The 9,539-nt window shown below is 43.9% G+C and overlaps 1 long non-coding RNA gene across 1 annotated transcript in view; it reads right to left on the bottom strand.

The window, feature by feature from the left end:
• Positions 1-9,539, bottom strand: part of LOC127015981 (uncharacterized) — a 34,806-nt gene that overhangs the window by 24,223 nt on the left and 1,044 nt on the right. The window lies entirely within an intron of this gene.

Genomic DNA, 9,539 nt, shown 5'->3' with positions numbered 1-9,539 from the left:
CACAAGCTAGCGGCCTGCTCTGATGGGACCCACCTTGACCAGGAGGTTAAACCGCCAAAGGTCTTCGGCCTGTGGTACAAGAGAACAGCACCTGATGAAACGCGGGTCAAAGACCTCTTCAGAGCACAGAGTATCTTTCCACCTATTTGTGCAACTCCCAACTGCGCCCGGCACTTGCTGGCTCGCAGCCATCCGAGGGAGGCCTGAACATGCTGCTGCCTTCGGCACAGCTGGAAGTGGGGCTTCCAGTAGAATCCGTCCCGCTCACCTGAGCGTTTCATGTTGCTCTGTAAACTGAGGTTCTTCAGAAAAGGGAGAGTCCTCGTCATCCAGCTCCTCCTGCTCTTAGGTGGCAACAGGTAGAAGTTTGTGCTGCCAGCAGCACAAATGGTTGCTAACTGTGCTGAATGACACAAAAATGGTTTCCTTTTTGCTCACGTAACATTCATGTCACAGGACATGCAGGGTGTGTCAAAGCACAAGTTCCCAGCCTGGGACCTTTTGCTTCACAGTGCAAAATTCCTGTAGCCAAGAAAGGAAAAGGAAGAAGGGGTTTGTAAAATTCAGGGAACGAAAAAAAAGCTTAAAGCCAATTAGAGAGTATTAGACATGGGCTGTATTTAAAACCAAGACCCTCCAAACCCCAAAACATTTGAGAAGCATGCTTTGAGTCCTGAACGATAGAGGTGGCCAATTTGCGTGCATGTTCAGTGAGTTACTTTGTAAGTCTGTTTTCCCTGCCTCTGAGGCATCCCCCAAATCTGACAACAGTGATTTAATGTCGTGTCTACTCTGAAAGAAGTTCTTTGTTTTGTGCTGCTTCTGCTTTTATTTGAGCTACATATTCAGCTCTTGCTAAGAGGACAGGCCTGTCACAACTGAGAGCCACTTGCTCTTCTCCATGTTACCTGAGAATGAAGCCTTCTGCTTGGCATAAAGAAACAGACGCAAAAGCAAGGATTTAAGCCTTCATCTCCTCAACACCAGTGACAGAATTGAACCATCAAGCCTTCTGGGCTTCTCAGTTCTCTCTGGCCACAACAGACAACTGAAGCTTAACCCAAAGTCCAGTCCTTATGGGTGCCTAGCAGGAGCCTATGCGAGCAAGCTTCATATAGCCACCTATAGCTAAGTCCCAAATTTGAAGAGTAGTACCTCACACCCTGGCTTAGGACTCCTTATGAGTCAGGTTAGTGACTCTGGCCTCACGCTCTGCCTCCCTCTGAAGTGTCTCTTGGAGTCGGCGCTTCTCTGCCCTCCCTGCCTCCTCCGTCTCAGCCACAGCACTGACTGGAGCCCTGTGCCAGGACAATGACAGCACCACTGAGCTGTGCAATTAGGGTCTGGCCCAAACACCGATGTGTTAATTAAGAACAGAACGAAGTTCCAAGAGAAAAGTAGGAAGTGTCTAGTTCTGAATCCCTCTGCTGGAGTCAACCCAGTCTCCCGCAGACAAGATGAGCAACAGTGCAGCTAAAACACTGGGACATTGGCTAGAGGTCTGTGGAGCTCCTTCCCCAGCTCTTGCAGCTGTTCCACTTTCAGAAAGCACAGGAGTTTGAGGATCCTACAGGGATTTTATGTACCATGTGCACAATGTATTCCCTGAGCTGCTGCACCCAGCATGCAGATGCCACTGATGTGATGCCCTGCTAGCTGACAGAGGCTCTGTTCCCCAGCGCAGGAGGTATGAAAGAGAACTATAGATATCACAAACCCTATAGCTGTGTAACTACATGGTCAGGCACCACGCTCATCCACTGTTTTGCAGTCATCCATATTGTCGAAGTGTTACCATGCTTCCTAGCATAGTTTTGGCCCATAACTGTGTCTGGCAGCACATGCTCCAGCATAGTGTGGGGACAGTGCGTCCCCAGGTACAGAGCTGCTGGGCAGGCAGCGTGGTGAGACCATCTGCTTTGCAAGAGGAGTGGAAGTTTACGGACACAGAAGCCTTCTGAGGACACCATCCAAATCAACACTGAATAAAACAAAGGAGCAGCTGTGATAGTTTCCCTTTGTCCACTATATATATGCAGACCTGACTGGTCTGAAATTTGAGAGGCTTATTATTAAAGAACAACATTTAACAACAACATTTAATGGCAATATTTAACATTCATAATTACTGTCTTCATCATGATAGGTAAAATTTTCAAGAGCCTCTAAGTGGCTTCTGCTCATCTTGGTCACATCAAGTCTTACTGAATTTCTAAACATGGATTAAAGGTCCCCACAGCACTGCAGCCTGATCTGTCTCTTTAGCAAAGTCTGAGAGTACTTCTTTGGAGACTGGCTCTGCTACATTTTTCCAAAGTCCTTGAATCCTACTCAGAATGTTAACAGAATCATCCCAAATTGTGTTTCTTGTCACAAGCCTAGGCCACTTACAAGTGAAAAATCATGGCTGTATATCTTATTGCTACTGTCTGCTAGCACTGAGGCCCAACCTCATGATTGGGGCAATACTCATAGTATTTTAATGCTTGCAGGTAATGCCAGTATACATAAAAAAATATGCTATTTTAGGCAGCATTTGAGAACATAGATTTCTAAATGCACAGAACTTACTGAACCCAGCAGTTCAATGAAAGTTTTTTTTGTTTTGTTGGTTTTTGTTTTCCCCCTACTGCTCCACTGAAATTAAGCATCCAAGATGACTGGCTGTTCACAGTGTTGCAAAACTGTCTGCAAAATTCCATTCTGAAACAAATTTTTGGTACCCTAAACCTTTCAGATTCTCCCGTTCTGCATCTAGTATCTGGCCATGCATTTTGCTCTTTTCCAAGCAGGTCTCTTGCTTTCTGTACTTATGCTACAGTTTGAGCTCACCACTAAGAGGACTGCAGTTTTACTGCAAAACCTCTATTAGAGTATGAATAAGCTTACATTTATCCAACAAGCCAGGTGTTACTAGGAGTAAACATGCTCTCATGCAAACTATTTCCCCTCTGTGTTCTCAGCCTTTTAACATTCACAGCTGGTAGCTGATAATTTTCCAAAACATCACAATCAAAATGTTTTTCAAGAAACATTCTAGTTAAACAGATGCTGCAACAGGAAGATATGCTCATTGCTCAAAAATAATCCAGTGACAATAGTGACTGTGGTTTTATATAAAGGTATCCCAGACACTCATGTTCACTAGGACCTACCAGTTTGCTAATCACAAGGTCATCTCTAATGGGAAAAACACCCGAACACTGAGCAGGAACTTGCACCAATCTTTTGATGGCCACATAGCTTTGATGATGAAATGCTGCTGCTTTCTTTAGAAGTGTTGACCTGGAATATAGTACATGAGAAGTTCTTCGAGCCTTATAGCACTGACACCGGCACTCTAAGAGAAGAGTTGAAAAATTGAAGATCATGTAATAACTGTTTTTAAGATTATGCAGAGGCAGTGTTCTGCATTTACTCTCATCTAGTGATTTCTGTGTAGTTACACTGAAATTATACTGGCAAAAGAGAAGATTCAAGTCTCTCTGGTATAAAAACAATGAGAGGGGAAAAAAATTATTTATCTGGAGCTCAGTTCTCAAAGCTCTTAAAGGATACACGTGCAGTTAACACCAGTTCTGGCTGCACAGCCTAATCATCAGTGTTATCTTCCCAGCTAAACACTTTGTTCATGTGGCACATTTCCACTTCCATCCCCCTCTCTCTCTGACATAAAACGGTATCAAGAGCACTTTTAAACACAAGCACAATTCCAAGGGGATTTTAATGAGCTTGTCTGGGAGGAGGCTACACCATGATTTACAGCAAGCAAAGTAATATGGGACAAAAAAAGATAAAACATTGTACATGAATTGGTTATTTCCTTAGAAGTGCCCTTTTATGTCACTCAGAGCTACATGTCAGTTCCTGTGAATTTAATGAATACCTTCAGCCAAAAAAAAAGTGTAAAACATTTTGAGGAAGAGAAATTGAGCTAAGTTTAATTTTACAGGGGAAAAACAAATGCAATTTTTTTTTTTGTTTTAAGTCACCAAGACAAAATATGTGATTTCCATGGCTCTGATATGGAAAAGAAAACCTTTACTCTGGGATATGACGATGCAGATCCTGCTTCACAAAGGCTCTGCATTTTATACATACAGGCTAGTTGTTACATGACAGATCTCTGTTTGGCCAAGGAAGCTCTGCTTGGGCCACACAGCTAACATCGGCCACAAGACACATCAGGATCCCACTGTGCCAGTTAAAAATTACACATTTGATAACTGTTTCTCATTTTAGGAAGTTTAAAAGAGTACAACTGCAGTAAGAATATTCTACTGAGCATGAGCTAAACTTTATTCCTCACAAGGACAAACAAGGTAAGCGCAAAACCAATCTGACATTAGCACACTAATTAACAGAGGCACAGTTACAGCTAACACAGCTATGTTGCTCCTGAGATTCAAGTGAGTATCTCTGGACAGCACTAAGGAGATACTTTGTAAAGGATACTCCTTTTGTATCTGTTAATTGTAATGGGTGCAACATCAGGAATGAGTGGCTGAGAATCATTGAAAAATGCAACATTTTATGAATGGAGTTTATACTCACTGTGTATATGTTCATTTTCTAGATAAAGAATTCCTGACTCACAAAGATTACTTTGTTCCTAATCCATACGGTTAATCAGTAACCAATTCAGGGGCAGGAGTGGCTGTAGCTCTCTTCGTGCTCTCTCTCCTCAGGAGCAAGGAACAGATAAAAAGGAAGGAATGGCAGCGTGTGCCAAACAGGTGCATTCTCCGTTAGCAGGATGACATAAATCCATGTATACCCCAGGCCTATATATAAGAAAGCAGCAGCACAGATTTTTCACAGTAATTTTTCAAGCCATGGATTGTTTCAGTCTTGCCCTGTCACACACAACACTGTCTTTACATCTGCAGCCTCAGAAGTCATGAAACTTAGACGCTCCGTACACAGTTACATTAAGCACAGATCCTCTCAAGTTCTTAAACACATAATATGGGTCGCAGACAACCAGATCCTAAAGCATGATCCTCAAAGCTCTAAAGGCAGTTTCACATAATGTCTGTGCTGTGCAATGCTGAGCTACCTCAGCGCTAGCTCAAAGGCGCCGAGAAAGAGATGTTTTGCATATATAGATAGCCCCATGCTTATCTGCTACGTTGGAGCCCAGCAGTGGTACAGCTGCATTAGTGCAGCTCTGTATAATATGTTTGCAAAATGGATTGTTCTTCATTCAGCAGCTAACTCAAGGATCTCTGGACGATGCCAAGTGACACGGTGCAAACCTATACTCAGTGCATAATACCTTCTTGGCAAGATACAACTATCTGGCATTCAGTCTCTATCTGAAGTCTCCTCAAGGTAGTTGTTTATGCTCTTGTGGGATCTCACCCTGTAGGCATATCTGACACATACTGATTTAGCTGAGCTTAGCACAGAAAGCCACAGTCACTCAACACCCAAAGATCCTTTTCACCCAAGCTTACATCCTGTCTCTGAGCTGCGAGGTCATAATTCCTCTTTTGGACCAAGTGAACTTCATTCTTCCCCCGTGAACAGTAACACTGGGGAAGAAAAAAAAAAACACCAGCTATTTAAGTTTCACAGTTGGCTCTTTAGTCACATATCTGCTTCTCTCTCTTTTTTTTTTTTTTTGAGAATTGTTACTATCGGGGAATAGCAATATTTTAAAATTAGTTTTTCAGAGGGCACCCCTGTTCTCAAAGCATCCCTGCTTGATAAAAAGTCTCTATCCCTTGCCTGACTGGGCACAGTTGGAAACTATTTCTTAGTTTGTTAACATTAATCCTGGATACAAGATGTATTAAAAACAGACAGCAGAAAGATATATGACAAAAAAGGCCAGTTTTAAGAATCTATGTTTTAATTTGTTGCATTTCTCAGTTTAATAAGTCAGCCTTTACAGCAAGGAGATAAAGTATCGAAGTCTTACAGATCCCTTAAAGCCAACCAACCAAAGTAGCTTAGCAACCATCCAGGCTTTATTCTTTTGTTGTACATTATTTTAAATGATACTAATCCTGCTATGAAATGTACGATTCCATAGGCTCTACACTGCCTAACTTCAGATACAGTCCAAAGCCAGGAGTCTGAGGTCCCTTTCACTGCTAATATGCATCACAGCATACACAGGCTACTCTTGTGTTCTTAAATTATTGTTGCAGAGCTAAGGATATGGCTGAATAAACTTGATTAAATACATTAGGAGACTAATCAGATTTACATTTTAGGAAATGGAATTCTTGACCAGTACAATTTTATAAATATTAACTGCATTTTCTAGAAGACGTTTTCTGATTCTACAATTGCTAACCCAATGAGCCAGTGTAGTTTTAAACTCAAGTCTTTAAGAGAACCCAATCACATAAGGTATTTTATATTTACTAACAGAACAGAGGAAAAGCATTTGCTGGAATAGTCACATGGATCACCAGGAATCCAGCCTCAAAGTCTCTCCACATTCGGCAAAAGGTAACCTCTTTCTGTCATCAGAGATTATACATCACACACGTAAATCACTGCTTGCAAGGACTTAGTAGGCACATGTATCTGAGGGCAGGAGCGGAGCACTGTGCCAAAACCCTCAATGGCAGCAACACTAAACAATGGTGTCTTTGTGGGTTGAAGGCCTGATCAAACTATTACTGAAGTCAATGGGAGCCTTTTCGGTGGTTTCCAGGGACGTTGGATGAGAGCCACAATACGTTACAAGCAGTATCACTAACTCTCAAAACCAGAAATAAGAGCACAAAGGCATTGGTTTCTCATTTAGAAACTGCCCACTGATTCCTCCTACCTTTTTACAGGACAGAGTGATGAGCTTGCTCCAGCCCCCGGCACTCGTCTCAGTAAGCTGGGAGGTAAGATTTCCTACAACTTCTTAAGTGCCAAGCTTTCACCTCGAAGAGAACCAATCTAGGGAAGTAAAGCAGCTGCCAGGCTGGACATCACAGGTACACAATGTAGGAACTATGAGGCCAATAAAGAATAAAAGTGTGCACTACAATAGAAGGCAAGGAGAAAACTGCAAAACAAAGCTCTGACAAACTTGTTCCCATCAGACCATTGGCTGTGTGCCTGCGGTTCCTGAGGCCTGGTGGGAAGCCCCCTGCTTAACCCTCTGACCAAGAGGTCTGTCTGTATGGGTCAGTTTGTCCAATCGTAGCCTTCTGGAAACCGCTCATGGCCAGCAGCGTCTCTGCCACGTACATACAGGTTAGTACCTTTCAAACACATGGATGGACTTGGGGAGGATTGCTTGATTTTTTTGTATTCAGAAAAATAGCCACTAAGGCATTGCTGAATTGGAATTTTCTGAGCTGTACTTATGCAAAACCTAAAATGTTTTGGGTTGATCAAAACTAGTGCACTCTGGGCAGTTCAGCACATCATGTAATCATTTCAGCTGTTTGCTACTGAATTTTCACCACCTCTGACCTCTATGAAATACATGGCAGGGGGGTGGGGAATAACAACCCAAATCCATTAACCAGTTATATTTTAGATAATAATGATTATTCCCATTTTCCCATGGATAGTGTTCTGGTTCTTTCTCAAACAGGCCAGTGTTATTTAGTTGCACATTTTTGCTTTAAAATCTCCAAAATAAATGTGCATCTCCTCCTAAACATAGTATATGTGTATTCTGTGTGGAACTGTAAACCTCTAGCCACTCATTCTCAGATAAGCGTGGATTTATAAAGCACCTTCCTGCTTTTCAGCAGAATTGTGATATATTCAGGAAAAAAGGAAATCCTAGAATTATTATGCGCATCTATAGAGGTGAACTTGGCATGCAGCATGAGAGTCCAGCTTTCAACTCTGCAGTATGTAACTGGAAAAACTATTGAGCTATTTAGCTGTAGGGCTGGAGGCAGAGGGCATTTTCAGTTGGCTAGCTGTGCTTACTTTTGTGCAAGGCAGTTATTTAAGAGGACTCTCTACTTCCCAGGGCATGTATTTCTTTAATAAGGTCTTTCTTTGATTCTAGCAGCCTGTAAAACATTCCTAGCCAACTCTTTTGAGGTTCTCAAGTCAAGCTTTAAGCAAAATGGGACGAAGACTTACCCTTATTGCTCCACAGGCAGAGAGAGGCACTGCTGAAACAAAGGTAAAGACTGAAAGGTAAAGAAAGACTGAAACAAACCTGGGGGAAAGTGTGTAATGGGGAAATGTATTCATGCACTGAAGGGGGTGTATGGCAGCACTGTGTGAGGCAGGTATATGCACTGTACAGGTCAGAGCTGGCGGACAGGTGGGGAAGGAGCTGGTACAGCCTTTTCCTCTCTCTCCTAGATCCTTCTCTCTCTGAACTCATGGAGAGCAGTTCCTCCAAAATCTGAAGCAGCATCACTCTGATCTGTATTACCTAAGAGATTGCACTAGTTCAGATTTTGGGGGGACACGGTGATGGTATTTCTCAGGAATTGTTCTGCCTGCCTCTGCTTTCCATTGAAGGGCAACTTTTTTATGTGCCAAGAGGAAAGGAGATAAGCTTTGGTACATAGCATTGAACCAGAAAAAGGAAACACAGTTATGAGAGAATAGCAAGCCAACAGACTTATTTTCACTGTGAAACTGTCCTGGGATGGATGTCTAGCATGTGCTCCAGCAGCACTTGTGTGCCTTTACTCATGTGCAAATTTTGTTTTTTTAAATTGGCCTGGAAAAAATATTTTTCACAGAAACCACTCTCTAATGGAAAGAGAATAGTCAAAGTAAGAGACCAACTATAGCAAGAAGAGTAACTATTCTCATATGCCGCTAGATAAATGAGTGGAGCTGGCACAGAAGGATTAGCCACCCTGCACAGCCATCAGCTCTTGCCGACCTCTGTGGTTCTCTCTCCGAGGAGATGAAGCAAAGCATGGCCAGAGCAACTCACAGCACCAACACCGCATCAAAGCCTGCCCTTGGAGGAGCAGCAGCTGCTTTGTGCAGTCACCGTAAACTGCCTGAGCTAAAATAAACTCTGCTGCTGGCCCACTTAAATAGCAATGCAGTGCATGTTGTTTTTCCTGCGAAGCTTGCCTTCTCCTCTCTTCTTCCAGCACATCGTTTCACAGCAGCAAAACCCTCACGTGCAGCTGCCTCCCCTCAACGTGTTGCTTTGCCTATGCTTCTTAAAAGGCAGCCCTGGAACTACAGGTGCTGTAGCACGCTCGAGCCCTCGCAGCACCAAACTCCCGCCCCGTCAGGTACAGCATGGTTCCGGTGAAACGCCAAGAGAAGTGAAAAATGCCGCATCAGCTCGGACACGGACCAAACCCTTCCTTCTCCTAACGGGGTTTGGGGGGGGGGGGGGGGGGGGGGGGGGGGGGGAGGGGGGGGGGGGGGGGGGAGGGGAGGAGAAGTGCTGGGTTTTCGTAACGTCACAGGCCCAAGGTGGAAGGAGCACTAAATCGAAGAGCCTTGCCGGAGCGGCGTGCATAACGCAGACCTCGTCACGAACGCCGGCGGAGCTGAGCAGCCCCAAGGCGGGCTGCCGCCCCCGCGCCCGCCCCCCGCCCCAGGCAGCGGGCCATAGCGCCAGCGGCCGCCCCGCC

The sequence above is a fragment of the Gymnogyps californianus genome, chromosome 4, assembly GCF_018139145.2.
Source record: "Gymnogyps californianus isolate 813 chromosome 4, ASM1813914v2, whole genome shotgun sequence".
Classification (NCBI taxonomy): Eukaryota; Metazoa; Chordata; class Aves; order Accipitriformes; family Cathartidae; genus Gymnogyps; species Gymnogyps californianus.
This window is presented reverse-complemented; position numbering and strand designations above follow the sequence as displayed.